Consider the following 17,500-nt stretch of genomic DNA (forward strand, 5'->3'; position numbering starts at 1 on the left):
GAGGTGGCCCACAAAAGGTACTTAAGCCTTCCATCACCAGAATCTCATGCAGTTTATATTTCTGCCCGGAACCATGCCAAGTCTGTTCTCCAACTAGCCAAAAACTCCTTCATTAACAGAAAATGTCAAAACCTTTCAAGATCTAACTCCCCTCATGACTTCTGGCATCTAGCCAAAAAATATCTCCAATAACTTTGCTTCTTCTTCTTTCCCTCCTCTATTTCAACCAGATGGCACCTCTGCTATCACATCTATTTCTAAAGCTGAACTCTTCGCTCAAACCTTTGCTAAAAACTCTACCTTGGACGATTCTGGGCTTGTTCCTCCCTCTCCTCCACCCTCTGACTACTTCATGCCACCTATTAAAATTGTTCGCAATGATGTTTTCCATGCCCTCGCTGGCCTAAACCCTCGGAAGGCTTATGGACCTGATGGGGTCCCTCCTATTGTTCTCCAAAACTGTGCCTCCGCGCTTGCACCTTGCCTAGTCAAACTCTTTCAGCTGTCTGTCTGTCAACATTTACCTTTCCTTCTTGCTGGAAGTTTGCCTACATTCAATCTGTTCCTAAAAACGGTGACCGTTCTAATCCCTCAAACTACCGTACTATTGCATTAATTTCCTGCCTATCTAAAGTTTTTGAATCTATCCTCAAAAGGAAGATTCTTAAACATCTATCACTTCACAACCTTCTATCTGATCGCCAGTATGAGTTCCGTCAAGGCCACTCTACTGGTGATCCGGCTTTCCTTACTGAGTCTTGGTCATCCTCTTTTAGAGATTTTGGTGAAACTTTTGCTGTTGCCTTGGACATATCAAAAGCTTTTGATAGAGTCTGACACAAAGCTTTCATTTCCAAACTACCCTCCTACGGCTTCTATCCTTCTCTCTGTAACTTCATCTCAAGTTTCCTTTCTGAACGTTCTATTGCTGCTGTAGTAGACGGTCACTGTTCTTCTCCTAAATCTATTAACAGTGGTGTTCGTCAAGGTTCTGTCCTGTCACCCACTGTCTTCTTATTATTCATTAATGATCTTCTAAACCAAACTTCCCGTCCTATCCACTCCTATGCTGATGATACCACCCTGCACTTTTCCACGTCTTTTCATAGACGTCCAACCCTTCAGGAGGTAAATATTTCACGCAGGGAAGCCACAGAACGCTTGACTTCTGATCTTTCTAAAATTTCTGATTGGGGCAGAGCAAACTTGGTATTGTTCAATGCCTCAAAAACTCAATTCCTCCATCTATCAATCGACACAACCTTCCAGACAACAATCCCCTCTTCCTCAATGACACTCAACTGTCCCCCTTTTCTGCACTGAACATCCTCGGTCTGTCCTTTACTTATAATCTGAGCTGGAAACTTCACATCTCATCTCTAGCTAAAACAGCTTTTATGAAGTTAAGTGTTCTGAGACGTCTTCGCCAGTTTTTCTCACCCCCCCCAGCTGCTAACTCTGTACAAGGGCCTTATCCGTCCATGTATGGAGTATGCTTTACATGTCTGGGGGGGTTCCACTCATACTGCTCTTCTAGACAGGGTGGAATCAAAAGCTTTTCGTCTCATCAATTCCTCTCCTCTAACTGACCGTCTTCAGCCTCTCTCTCACCGCTGCAATGTTGCATCTCTAGCTGTCTTCTACCGCTATTTTCATGCTAACTGCTCTTCTGATCTCGCTAACTGCATGCCTCCCCTCCTCCCGCGGCCTCGCTGCACAAGACTTTCTTCTTTCTCTCACCCCTATTCTGTCCACCTCTCTAACGCAAGAGTTAACCAGTATTCTCAATCATTCATCCCTTTCTCTGGTAAACTCTGGAACTCCTTGCCTGCTTCTCTATTTCCACCTTCCTATGACTTGAATTCCTTCAAGAGGGAGGTTTCAAGACACTTATTCATCAATTTTTGACCACTGCTTTGACCCTTTTATGGGACTGCCATTTCAGTGGGCATTTTTTTTTTTTTTTTGTTGAATTTTTGTTGCCCTTGGCCAGTGTCACTCCTACATAAAAAAATAGTAGTAGTAGCAGTAGTAGCAGTAGTAGTAGTAGTAGTAGTAGTATTAGTAGTAGTTGTTGTTGTTGTTGTTGTTGTTGTTGTTGTTGTTGTTGTTGTTGTTGCAGTAATAGTAGTAGTAGTAGTAGTAGTAGTAGTAGTAGTAGTAACATTAGTGGTATAAATAGTAAAACCCATCACGTTTGCAAATTCTAAAGTTAACTATACAAATAATCATCTCTGTTCAACCTGATTAATTAAAAAAAATAAATAAATTGTAGAAAGTAAGACACACACACACACACACACACACACACACACACACACACACACACATTATTATTATTATTATTATTATGTTTATTGACCACAGCAACAATGTACAAATAGAAATCTGATTAATAAATATTAATTTTTAAGACAATTCACAACCACTGTAGTCCATAAAAATAACTGATAGTAAAAGAAAACTAAAATTAGAACTAAAAACTAAAACAGAAGCATTAAACTAATGTAGATAAAACTGTAAAACGTACACTGATCTCAAATCTTAAACAATATTAAAGATGAAATCTAATACAACTAACACGATAAAAAAAAAAAAAAAAAAAAAAAAAAAAAAAAAAAAAAAAAATTTACAATAACAAACAAAACTTAAAAGGATTATTTAGAAGAATATATAAGAAAGAGACCATAGGCAATATCAAAAGACACTATTACAAACGCGTGCAATAAAGACATCCTTCAATAAAAGACACAAATTGAACATAAAAAAGTAATAGCTAAAAAAGAACTCAAAACAATGGTAATCAAAACAAACTACCAACATTTCCTCAGAAAATCAACATACTATAAAAGGGTTATAAACACATCATGAAATTTATATATTATACAACGAACTAAAAACAATAATGATAAAAGCAACTATCAATATTTCTTACAAAACAACAACAACGAACTATATTAGGTCTTAAATACATCCAAAATTTTATATATTATACAACATCTTTCATTATTATCATATTTATCTGAGAATAGGTCTTGAATATTAGCAAAGTTATACATTTCTCTCAGATGTTCGGTGAGGATGCAGTGTTGTGTTACATGTGGTTCTGTTTGTATTTCACCACATGGACAAAGTCTTTCTTCTAATGGCAATCTTCCCCGACCCCTTCTGTTCCACCTTCCCACCTCTACTGCGAGGGAATGGGCGGACACACGGAACCTCGTGAACGCAGCTCGATGGTGTTCATTTACATGTGTCTTTCCTTTATATACTGAGTGAACAGAAAGGTCGGGGTTGATTTCTTTATACGTTATACGCTTTGATGAAGTTGAGTGTAAGATACCAACTTTTAACTCCCTGACTCCCTCTTCTATGTCATCGTGTACAACATGTAACAAGTTGTCTATATAAGCTCGAGTCTGGTAATCATGATTCATGGAAATCTTTAAGGACAGTGCAAGTGGGTCATCCTGCATTCTCTGTCTCTCCTTCCACATCTTAGAAAAGAAGTGTCTCTGCCTGCTCCTAACTAATGCCTGTAGAGGTGGATAACCAGTCTCCAGGTAGCAAACATCATTACACGTTGTAAGTCTCACGTCTAGTAAGCATTTAAGTGACCAATTGTAGAGTTTTATAACTGGCCTTAGATCCGCATTCAGCCAGGACTCACAGCCGTATAGAATAGCGGACATTAAACAAGCATCAAAAACGCGTTTTTTTATTTGAAAAGGAATATCATTATTCTTTTTTAAAAATGAAATAAATTTCATAACGTGACCCCATCTTAGAATCGGCATGAGCCCTGACTGATGCTGAGACCGATCCATCAGCTGTGAAAGGGGAGCCCAGATATATATAGCGGGTTGCACCGTTCAACCACTAACCCGTCAATATGTAGAGACTCGTTGTCCTCTGGAGTGCCGTGTATCACAAAGAATTTCGTCTTAGATGCGTTCACCTTCATTCCGTACTCCTCACAAAATCGTTTCGTGAGCGAAAGCTTCCTAATCATTCTATCACGCGATGTTGACAGCAGCACGGTGTCATCCATGAGTATCAGGACGTGTAACCATTTTAAAAAGCTGTCATCCTCACAGTTTTCTTTCACTAATTTAATCAAATCATTAACATAAATTACAAAAAGTAGGCAGGATGTTGGAGAGCCTTGGCGAACTCCCAGGGTGGTAGCGAAAACTGCGGTACCAATGACACTCTCGGTCACACTATACATGGCTCCAATAACACCCAACATCACCACTCCACAACCTAAACGTTTCAAAATTCGTATTAAAATATGCCTTGGCACCAAATCGTATGCTTGGCTAAAATCAATAAAAGTAACAAATAATTTCTTTTTCTTCTTTCTGGCTAAATCAGTTAAAATACGCAACGTCACAACGTGCTCTAGACAACCGCGTCCTCTTTGTGCCCCCGCTTGTTCCCGATACGGCGTGAACCAACGTTCTAACCTCGAACACAACACCATATCAAATAATTTGGAAATGCTGTTTATTATACTAATGCCTCTATAGTTTCTTGCGTCTCTCTGGTCACCTTTTTTGTGTATGGTGAAAACTTTAGCCCTAGTCCAAGATACAGGATACTGTGCTGTAGTAAAAACCATATTAAACAGTGATACGATGAGCATTAGCCAGTGAAGAGGTAACAACTTCAAAACTCCAGGTGCAATACCGTCCGGACCACAAGCTTTGTCCGCTTTAATGTTATTAACCTGAGTACTGACCTCGCCAAGGGTGATCGGATCATCTAAAACAGGAATCGAAACCGACGAGTCCCTGTATTCTTCAGTGATATTATTTCTGGCAGCACCCATTAATTCTTCATAGAAATTCTTAAATTCTTCATCAGTAGGCCTGACACCTGTACGGGTATCCTCCTACAAACAACCTTTCCAATTAATGGCCTGCCACACTCTTCTATCATCCCTGTCTAGAAGCAGCCTGTCCCAGCGGGCCAGGCTGCTGTCACTCTGAGTACTGACTCGACCCTCATCCCTCACTACACGGCTGCTTCTCGCACACTCATACAAGACATCAGAAATATTTTGGGCAAAGTTGTTTACATCAATTACATTTTCATAATTAGATACATCAAGACTATTCACATTTACAAGAAATGTATCATGACTAACGTGAGAAAACTTTACGGGTCTGCGCACCAGTGGATCACGCTCCTCACTACTGATTAGTGACGCATGACCACCAAGATAACAAGCTCTCTTGTACAAACAGTCTATACTAATAGGTGGAACTTTAACATCTATGCTGATTGGAGCATGATCCGATGGCAAGCTTTCCACATTATGTACACGAAAGGACTTAACGTTACTGATAGCTTCACATGACACCAAGCAAACATCGAGTTCCGAAATCCAATTTTCACCTTTGCGATATGTTTTCCCACTTTTGAAATAGTTAGTTGGTGTTTTTAGATTATTTACAACCAGTAACTTGTTGTCTATACATATTGAGGATAACACGTACGCATTCTCGTTAGGGTTGTTCACACAGTCCGAAACAACAGGGTACTCGTAGGAGTGAGCATTCGGCATTTCACTTAAGGCGGGTAGCTCACGAACATATTTACCAAACTTACAGTTCAGATCTCCCATTAGTAAGTACTGACAGTCACTATCACTGACCCTCTCTTGAATGGCTGCAAACGACTGCTGTGTAAAATACTCAGAATCATATGGCGGAATATAACAAAAGCCAAAAATTACATAAGGAACACATCGGAGCTTCAGCCATATCTGATCATTAGTACTATAATCACACACACACACACACACACACACACACACACACACACACACACACACCACTGTATACTACAAGGACGAAAGACAAACTGAGTGAAAGAACACACACGAATAAAGAAAAAAATAATAAAAAAACTGACACGAAAGGCGACAAAAAAAAGTTTGTGTGTGTGTGTGTGTGTGTGTGTGTGTGTGTGTGTGTGCCTCGGTTAGTGACAAAGAGATACCTAGGTACATTGTGTTCATTCTCTGCGACACACACACACACACACACACACACACACACACACACACACACACACACACACACACACACACACACACACACACACACACGCACACACACACACACACACATGACAGCAACGCAACCCTGGAAAAGTAAAACATGCTTTGCCAAACGAAATAACCAACGGGCAATTTCTCTCTCTCTCTCTCTCTCTCTCTCTCTCTCTCTCTCTCTCTCTCTCTCTCTCTCTCTCTCTCTCTCTCTCTCTCTCTCTCTTTCTCACAAGAATGCAATAAAAAGTTAATTCACGCTACATGAAAGGAAGGTCAGACTCCCTCCTCCTTCTCCTTCTTCTCCTCTTCCTCCTCCTCTCCATGCTTCCCTGCACGTTCCAATCAAGTGTCAGATTCGAAAATAATATAGGGCAGAAGGACAGGGAAGGAAGGACACGTGAGCAACAACCGTATCAACGCTCATGCTGTGTGGGCAGCGGATGCAGAGATTGGTGGTGCAGCTTGCCTGCTCAACACGCCCATTGTGATCCATACGGAGGAGGACAAGAGGGTGCAAGAAGCTGGCTGTCATATGACTCACTGTGTGTGGCTCCCCAGTTAGGTAGCACTGCTGCCAACTAACCGCCAGGAACATCTTATTTGTGTTCTTAGTGTGTGTGTGTGTGTGTGTGTGTGTGTGTGTGTGTGTGTGTGTCTCGAAGGATTCAGAACAACAGGAATTTGCGATGTGTTTGCATGAGGAACAATGACATGTGATCTGTCAGATGCTTTTGTCTTTGCAATAAAATAGTCAAACTGCATCCTAGTCAATCTTTTAAATCCCAGAGGACTTCCCTTCATGGAGAGTCTCTCTCTTCAGCTCATAATCAGCAGAGAAGTTATGTTCTGGTGCTTATAACCTGTCACTTTTCCTAACATGCGCATGAGGATAAAACAATGCCTTATCAAATGAGGATAAAACAATGGTATCAAACCTTTTCATGTAATGAAGGCAATCAACTTAGCAGTTATTGTTTTGTTACTTTCTTTGTAAGAAAAAAATGAGGGAATGTTCTGAAGGTGGAGGGGATGAAGAGAGGCAGGTCAGGGGGAGTGACTTCCAGCCTGGCTCATACCGCTCTGGTGAGGCACTTGAAGGGAGTGGCCTGGACCTGCTGCTGCACGGATCCAGGAACGCTGCAGGACCTACACTGATTTCAAAATGAAGAGTTACGTCAACTTATAAAGGGAAGTGTCGTGACAATGTCGGGGTATAAATTTAAATTCAGGTTCACATCACTCAAGAGAATCAAATTATTTCATCATTTAATCCCAGCGGACTCTCTGTCATGGAGATCTCAATAAACTTGCAGTCAACAAAGGCGTTTCGTATCATACAAGGTCACTTCTCACGTCTGCATGAAAACAGAATGCGTTGTCGTATACGACTTTTCATACAGTGAGGCAGTCAACTTCGGATATCTTGTTTTGTTTATAGCGGGAAAAGAGAACCTAAAGGGAGAAATCTGAACCTGGAGGGAGCAATGGAGGTTCAGATCACTGCCCAGCTTGGAGCCACCGTACAGTGACTTTACCCTTGGCGAGGATCACTCAATTACGAGGCGAGACTGAAGCCGTTAAATTTACATTGTTTAGAGAGACGTAGGTTAAGAGGGGACCTGATGGAAGTCTTTAAGTGGTATAAGGGTAACAACAAGGGAGACGTAAGTAAAATTCTCAGGATGAGTAACCAGGACAGAACAAGAAATAACGGGTTCATGCTTGAAGAAATTGGTTCTCAAACAGAGTGGCAGATGAGTGGAACGGACTCAGCAATCAGCAGGCTGTTAGTGGCGAGTCTTAGGGAGCTTTGAGAGAAGATTAGACGGGGTGATGGATGGGGAGGACAGCTGGAAATAGGCAGGTATATTTCACACAGGGACTGCCACGTGTAGGCCTACTGGCTTGTTGCACCTCACCTGACTTGTCTTGTTAGGTTAACGCGACTTGACACAAGGTTCAAAGGTTTACATTCCTGCCACTCATCACCAATCGCTTCTTTCCTTACTCTCTCCTTATCAAACAGTCTGCTTTAGTTATTCTTCTTCTTCTTCTTCTTGTCATTGTTATTGTTATTGTTATTGTTATTTATCCTGTTTTTTTTTCTTTTTTTTAGTATTTTGTTGTTAATATGTTTCTCTTTTCTTCATCATCTCTTCCTCCTCCTCCTCCTCCTCCTCCTCCTCTCTTTGTTCTTGTTGTTCTTCCTCCTCTTTCTTTTTTCCTTTTATTCATATTTCTCTCTTTCTTCCTTCTTGTAATTATTATTTTTTGTAACCTTCTCTGTAATAAATAAACAAACAAACAAATGAATAAATAAATATAAATATATCCGTGGTGATTTCATCCTGTTATTTATCTTTTGTTACCTTTGTTGTTGTTGTTGTTGTTGTTGTTGTTGTTGTTGTTGTTGTTGGTGTTGTTGGTGTTGGTGTTGTTGGTGTTTCACCTGAACGGCGGCCATTTTGTCAGTTTTGTTTACTTATTTATTTATTGTTTGGCTTCCCATGTCATGAAATATTGTGTTCAATTATGGTATTACTTGTACTCATCTTTATTTTATTAATTATTTGTGAGGAGGAAAATGAGGAGGAGGAGGAGTAACAGGAGGAGGAGGAGGAGGAGGAAAAGGAGGAGTAAGAGGAGGAGGAGGAAGAGGAGGAGAATACAAAGGAATACAAAGGAAAGCCAAACAGCAACAGACCTTTTGGTCCTTGCAAGGCTGTTTGGTAACTACTTCTAACTAGCTACAGGGAAGAGAGACAGGACAGCACAGCAGAAGGCTCCTCCCCACCCACCACTCCCTCCACCCAGCGCTGCCATGGAAATAGTTTCACTCCACCTCCACTGGAGAGAGAGTTTCACTTTTCCCATCTCTCTCTCTCTCTCTCTCTCTCTCTCTCTCTCTCTCTCTCTCTCTCTCTCTCTCTCTCTCTCTCTCTCTCTCTCTCTCTCTCTCTCTCTCTCTCTCTCTCTCTCTCTCTCTCTCTCTCTCTCTCTCTCTCTCTCTCTCTCTCACACACACACACACACACACACACACACACACACACACACACACACATAGATAGGAAAAAGAGAGAGAAAAAGGAGGAGATTTCTACTACTACTACTACTACTACTACTACTACTACTATACTACTATCAGCGAAATAGTTTTTTTTTTGGTAACTTTCACGGCTCCTTGTAGGCTGATAGCCCGAGAGCCACCTGATAGTCAGAATAGTCAGCGCACGTGAACATGTAAGACTATCGCCAGCAGTAAAGGGTTTGAGAAAAACTATGATGGTAATAATACACATTTTCTTTTTAACGCAACCATAGAAAACGCAAGATACACCCTCAATATTTCAAGGGTAACAAAGGTAAAATGTCCAGGCTCAATGATCAGGGTAAGGCTGCAGCAGGTAACGATGCAAACTTGAATAAAAAATACGTTTGAGAAATAGACAGGAGGGAAGTGGTTCTCAGATAGAGTGGTGGATGAATAGATGGACTCCGTAATGTGGCTGTGGGTGCTGAGTCACTAGGGAGCTTTAAAAGATTAGACAGAATGGTGTGCTTTATATAGAGAGTGCCACGTGAAGGTTTGATGGCGAGTGGAAACACCGCTGTGCCCCGCCACACTGCCAGCTACCTACATCCTGCCAGTGACGTCTGTGCTTGTCCTGCACAACAGGGAGAATTCCACCTGGGAATCCTCCCAAGCCCTGTGTACCGGGGACTCCATGTTGAGTCCCGCCCAGGCATCTTTTCTCTCCACCTGTATTTCTCTTTTCACCCTTAGTGTCCTCCTCACTGGTGAAGGTGAACCCCGCGGGCAGTGCCTCAAGGGGGGCCCTTAGAAGGGCTGCCTTAAGCCAGTGAGGAAGGTTCCAGCAAAAACTTTGGATAGGGTTAGGTCGTACCTCATGCAGGGCAGTTGCGTGGGCTTTTAGAGGCTGGACTGCTGAACTGAGGTACATAGGTAGGCTCCTTCCATTTTTCTGTCCTTTAGTTGTGTTGTGTGTCGGGCCTCGGCCCCTTGTAGGTTATATTATTGTATTGACATGTAACAAGGATGGCACGAGTGAAGATCAAAACGCACAATGCCAACGAACCTAGAAGAAAGACAACTCTTCTGAAAATACTCAGCAACACTGACATATATCCAACCAACATCATTCCAACTCAACATGGATATGTTGTCATCTCTTCACACGAACAACAAGAGAAAATATTTCAAGACCCTATCAAGAATGAATTTCAACAACAACATGAATTCACCCCAGTGACCCCACCAGAATTGAAGGCTAAAAGGACTGTCATAGATACCCTTCAATGTAAACTCACACATACACGCAAACTCTGAGGAAGACATCACCAGTGAGCTCTATGTGCCCACAACACCTACCTGGAAAACAAAATTGACAATGCATTCAAATTCCCAAACTCTAAGACGATCAAAATAACATTCACACAAGCTCTGTTTGCGCAAAAAGTACTGAACATGGACTCAAACTATTTTCCATGAAGATCCCTCACTACCAAACCCAGCAAGAGAAGTTTTGCCACATACAAACATGCTTCAGATGCTATATCAGGTCGAATCCCACATCACTAAGGATTGCCCAAAGAACAAAGACCACAAAACATGTTCACAGTGCGCCGAGGAAGGCCACACTTGGAAGAATTGTAGCAAAGAGAGCAAAAATTGCATCAATTGCGGAGAAAATCACAGAACTCTGTCAATGAAATGCAGATACAGGAAAGAAGCAATTAAGAAGAAAAGAGAGGATGAGAAGGGAAAAGTAACCTACTCCCAAGTAGCGAAAACCAACACCAACTCAACTATGAACAACACCACCTTCACACAGATCAGCAAAGATGAACACCTCAACATTTATTCTTGTATGATTCACGCTCATCTAATGAACGTAATTGAACCCGGCAGTTATGCAAATGAACTGATCGCTACTTTGAAAGCAAACAGCCTGCCACAAATCAACCTACCAAAAACCCCCAACTCCACCAAACTCCACCTCGCTATTCTTGCTGATGACACAAGACCCATCTACCGATACACACAATAAAGAACACCAAATTACAACAACAACAAACACACACCAACAACAACAAACTGACAAACAAAAGACACAAGAAAACACAAAGAAACAACTAGACTGCAATGACATAGAACTTGAAACAATATCCAAGGAAAGTAATGGCCGGCCAGACCACAGACAACTTAGCCAGCGAGTCACACCAATACAAGACGGGACCTAGACATTCACATACAATGAACCAACAGCAGACGCACACCAAGTACTTGATCTAATAGAAAATGGTGAAATAACAATGCATGACTGCTTTATTATACTACAGGACAGTATACTTAGGAAAAGAAGATCAGAACAAATAAAAGAAAGATCACCATCACACACACACACACACACACTAACAACATGGCCCTTCGTAACCTAACAATAATACAACACAATGTACTACACTGGTTTAATAGAAGGATTTCACTATCTAACACACACAGAATCATTGACGCTGATGTAATACTTATAAACGGTCACTGCAACCACGAAAACACACCAATTAAAATCCCAGGATACAACCTACACACAAAAAATACAATATAAATTTCTTGATGTTTTTTTTATTTTTTATCTGATTTAATTGCAATAGAAGTCATGACCACAACTGGCAAAATTATTACTTCCACACTATATCAACCCCCTTCAAGAAACTTTATACCAATTCCCGACTTCACCAAACTATTGAGACGCAACATCCCAGTGTACATGCTAGCCGATCTCAGTGCAAACCACCCCACTTTGGGATACACTCACAGCAACACGAAAGGAAGACAGCTCAACACACTCATACACAACAGGCTAATTCAACACACAGGGCCAGAATTCCCTACATATTACACACGCAGAAGAGGGACAACACCTGACATAATATTAACAAACCACAGAACGTACCACAACACATACAACAGCAGGACCCCTCACCACCAGCGACCACATACCAGTTATATTTACGATATCTACCGCACCCATATTAATGCCATCACCTACCACACCACATTACAGTAAAGCAACCTGGCAAACATTCAAAACACACGTCACCAACACACTACACGGTAACACACTAGACAATGAAACACTTGAAACTATAAACACTGCAACTGACAACTGGCATCAAGCAATACAGAACACAACACGGCAATCAATCCCCACTTCACTATATAAATGCCTTCTACCACATTTTTATTAATTTATTTATTTTTTAGGTGTTGTGTGTTTAGGTTAGGTTTGTTGTAGTATCCCCACTTCACTATATAAATGTCTACCCTCACACAAACATAATGACACAGCAAAACCTCTCAAGACACTCTTCACTGAATTGCAAACGTATTCAAGTGTTCATGGGTGGAATTTTAACAATTACAGATATGATAAACAAATAAATAAAGTCTCCAGTACCTACAAATATTGACCGGTAATAGAGAAAAAGAACCTCACTACATATTAAACAAAAACCACATCAAATTAGACACAAACGGGATAAGGAAAGAGTACACAGGGAATATTGGAGAGAAATATTTAATGGAGAACTACAAAACATCCGAGATAATATACAAAGAACAATCCCCTATACTAATTGTAACACAGGCACACTCAGCACACACCCCGAAGAAGTTAGAAACATAATTAAGTGTTTACAGTACCAGCCCGGATGAAAGTGAACCAAACCATCCTATCACACCTGGCACACATCCTATCACACCTGGCACACATCCTATCACACCTACCACACATCCTATCACACCTGGCAGACATCCTATCACACCTGGCAGACTCAGCAATATTAAGACTCACAGACACATACAACAGTGCCATCTCTGCAGGATATTTCCCAGATAGATGGAAAAATGCCATTATCAGACTCATACCTAAACCCGACAAATCTCCACAACAACCTCAAAACTACAGACCAATTTCGCCGCTAGAAGTACCAGGGAAAATATTACAAAGAATAATCAATACCAGACTGAAAACTCACCTTGAGACCAACAATTTATACAACACCAACCAGTTTGGATTTCGCAATAGCAGGGGCACCACACATGCATTAGCAATCATCACTGAGCAAATAGCGCAATACGAATCAGATAAAGTTTGGCATCATGGATTAAAACACAAATTACTTCAGTTGCACCTACCAATAACTATCGAAAAATTTTGATGTGATTTCCTAACAGACCGCACAGCATCCATTAAAATAAATCACCATACAGGACCAAGATTTAACCTGAAATGCGGAGTACCACAAGGAAGTGTCCTGTCACCAACACTCTTCACAATTTACACCAACGATATACAACAGCCTCAACAAAACCTCAACATCAGTTTCGCAGACGATATAACACAAATGATTGGCTACCCAGGGAGATCTAGGAACATGCTAAACATCAAAACTGAGCGAGCAATAAAGGCAGTTAATGACTATGAAAAAAAATGCAAAATCAAAACCATCGTTAATAAATTCACACCTCTCCATCTCGCAGCCAAACGAACTTTTCCACTTCACATTAACGAGGAAGAAATACAATTCAAAAATAGGGGGAAATGCTTAGGATTAACCATAACCACCTCTGGCTATTACAAGCACATTCAGCAACGTAAAAACACAGCAGACTCAGCACTAAATAAATGATACAAGCTATACAATATGCCAGAAAACATTGAAATACACCTAGTTAAAACACTAATCCTTCCCATTCTTGATTATCCACCTATCCCAATACACACTATGAGTAAAAACCAAATACCAAAAACTTCAGAAAATACAAAATAAAGCCTTAAGAACCAGAACAACACCTCTAAACATGAGAATACACAACAGATAAGGAAACTGAAGCCTCGCCTACGTGTTTTCTCATCAAGTTAGCAGTACGCTTATCAAGTTACTTATCTAAGTTACTAATTAAACTCCTAATGGAAAATATTTGAACCACCATAGACCCTAAATAAGTAGGCTGTTACAAAGATACCAGTTTATTTATGGGCCACAGCAGTGAAGCCTCGCCTACGTGTTTTCTCATCAAGTTAGCAGTACGCTTATCAAGGCAGTCAGGAATACCAGCAGGGTGCAGGATGTCACTCAACCTGACCTGCACGTTGATGTTTCATGCTTGTGCTGTGGTGATGCTAATGAGGTGTTGTGTGTGTGTGTGTGTGTGTGTGTGTGTACGCAACGACCGCTTCGTAGGATTGGCTGTGTCACGGATGGCTGGAGGAAAATAAGAGTTTTTATTATGATTTATTATTATTTTGATAACTTTGAACACACTGATCGTATTCAACCTTCTTCCAGTTTAAATTTTCATCAGTAATAACTCCTAAGAATTTAGTAGAAGAAACACTAATTAGGTGACAGCCTCCATAAAACAATTTGAAATTACTGACAACAAAGCGTCTTTCAAACAATATGAAATTACTTTTATTAATTTTTACGGTTCATTTATTTGCGGTTACCGATCTGAATATGTTACGCAATTCTTGATTCAATTTTGTATTTAAGTTACACAAATCATTATCTGTTAGGTTCGTATCACTCAGCGAAAAGAACGTCATTTATCACATCACTAACATTACAAATAACATTCATGTATTATCACAAACAATAAAGGGCCTATTATAAAACCTTGTGGCACACCTTGAATAATATTTTTTTTCTATTTGACATTAATTGTTACAAAATACAGACTGTTTGCTACCTGACAGACAACTAGCAAACAATTTTAACGGGTAATCTTATAATTCCAATGTTTTATATCTTTACTCATATCAAAAACACCTTGAGGAGAGAGAGAGAGAGAGAGAGAGAGAGTGTGTGTGTGTGTGTGTGTGTGTGTGTGTGTGTGTGTGTGTGTGCAGGTGACGCCAGCTGTTCATGCAAGGGTAGAGACACACCTATCACCTCACTGGCAGGTACCAGGTGTGGAGAGACAGGTATCAGGTGTGGAGAGACAGTTATCAGGTGTAGAGAGGTAGTTATCAGGTGTGGAGAGACAGGTATCAGGTGTGATGAGACAGGTATCAGGTGTGGAGAGACAGGTATCAGGTGTGGAGAGACAGGTACAAGGTGTGGAGAGACAGGTATCAGGTGTGGAGAGACAGGTAACAGGTGTGGAGAGACAGGTATCAGGTGTGATGAGACAGGTATCAGGTGTGGAGAGACAGGTATCAGGTGTGGAGAGACAGGTACCAGGTGTGGAGAGACAGGTATCAGGTGTGGAGAGACAGGTAACAGGTGTGGAGAGACAGGTATCAGGTGTGGAGGGACAGTTATCAAGTGTGGAGAGACAGGTATCAGGTGTGGAGGGACAGTTATCAAGTGTGGAGAGACACCCCACCACAGTAGGCCTGCCCCCACGCCACCACCACCACCACCACCACCACCACCAGCACACACTGATGCACCTCCTCCGCCACACTGACAGGCACACATCAAGGCTCTCCCCTCTCCCCTCTCCCCTTCCCCTTGTGCCCTCCAGCACCGCGCCGCCGCCCCGGGGTCACCAGCAGCGCCGCACCTCTCGCTGTTCATAAACTGCCGCACAAAATTTTGCCGGTCACCTCACACAGACTGGTGTGACCCCCCCCTCCGCCCCCCGCCCCTCACCAGCCCCCTCCCCCTGACACGGCGACCTCTCCCCCCGGACACACCACAGCCACCTTGACCACCACCCGCGCCACAACCATCACAGCCGTCTGCAACACCGCAGCCCCCGGCCCTTCATCACCCTCCCAGCGCTCCCTCAAGGCCATCGTCCTCCCGCTATCAGGATTACCGGCCGTCACATCAACCTTGACGCCCACGCCACCACCGCCGCGCGCCCCACCCACGCCGTCACACCAGTAGGCTACAGCAGGGGCCAGCAAAGTACACAGGACAGACTCCAACACAGCACCACGACACGCAATGACACAGAGATCGCTAGTGGGTGAGGAGACGAGTCCTTCAGCTCCGGCGTGAGTGAAGCTTCTGTGCCTCACGTCCGCTCATGGTGGCCTTTGACCTCTGATATATTAATGACCATCACAGATACACTAAGAGAGAGAGAGAGAGAGAGAGAGAGAGAGAGAGAGAGAGAGAGAGAGAGAGAGGGCGAGGCGGTACACTGCTGTAGGTAGAATATTAATTTGTCTTTGTTCTCGTTATTAAAGTAAGCAAAATTATTCTTGGAGTCTTGTCAGCAGTCAGGGGTACCAATGCTGTTCACTGACATGACCTCCAGTGGCGCCAATTTGAACTACGAGTCAAATCTGGTGTTTTCCGTGAACTGGCGAGAGGAATTTGGGTTTCTCTCTCTCTCTCTCTCTCTCTCTCTCTCTCTGTCGTGTGCTGTGTTGACAGTCAGAAGGGCAGGACAGCCAAGCGGAGTGTAAGGCGCCGCCACACACTACAGTTCGTTCAATCATTCCTCTCCTGGTCTAACAATTAAGGTGAGGCGCAACAAGTCAGTAGGCCTACGCGTGGCACTCCCTGTGTGAAATAGGCCCGCAAATTTCCACCTGTTCTCTCTAATCACCCTGTCTAGTCTCTCAAAGCTCCCTAAGTCTGTTCAGAACCAGTTCTTTCGCATCTCTTTCGTAAACAAATTTTTTCAAGCTTCCACTGGTTACCTCTTGTTCTGTCCTGAATGAACAACAAGAAGAAGAAGAAGAAGAAGAGGAAACATTCTTTACATGCTAATAATGAAAATGATAACAGCAACAACAACAATAACAACAACAATAATAATAATAATAATGATAGTGATAGTAGTAGTAGTAGTAATAGTAGTAGTAGTAATAATAATAATAATAATAATAATAATAATAATAGTAATAATAATGATAATAATAATAATAATAATAATAATAATAATAATAATAATAATAATAATAATAATAATAATAATAATAATAATAATAATAACAAAAGCATTTTCTTTCTAATTATGCAAAACAATTCAATAAATAAACAACAAAATAAAAATGCAAAAGAAATAAAAAAACTGATTTTTTTTTATATAAACGCTCACTCTTCGTCCCTCTCCCTCTCTCTTTCCCCAAGACCAGGATCAAGATTCCCCTCTCCCTCTCTCCCTCCCTCCTCTTTTCATCAATTTTCTCTCTCTCCCTCTCCCTCTCTCTCCCTTAGTGCCGTGTCTTTCTCTCCAGGAGGCAGTAGACGTCTCTCCCGTCTCTCCTTCCCTCCCTCCCTTTCCTCCAGGAGAGAGAGATTTCCCTCCTTTTCTCTTAAATAAGGGAGGAATTCTGTGTCAGTCCGCCATATTGGATTTTCATCGCTTGGAGATTCACTGGTGACAAGAAAATGAAATGGATTATTATAATTATGAGTGATTTGTTTGTAATTAATATGTAA

The 17,500-nt window shown here is 41.6% G+C and overlaps 1 protein-coding gene across 4 annotated transcripts in view; it reads left to right on the top strand.

The window, feature by feature from the left end:
- Positions 1-17,500, top strand: part of LOC135112003 (uncharacterized) — a 123,478-nt gene that overhangs the window by 97,243 nt on the left and 8,735 nt on the right. The gene's annotated exons all lie outside the window — the stretch shown is intronic.

This window comes from Scylla paramamosain, chromosome 2 (genome assembly GCF_035594125.1).
Source record: "Scylla paramamosain isolate STU-SP2022 chromosome 2, ASM3559412v1, whole genome shotgun sequence".
Classification (NCBI taxonomy): domain Eukaryota; kingdom Metazoa; phylum Arthropoda; class Malacostraca; order Decapoda; family Portunidae; genus Scylla; species Scylla paramamosain.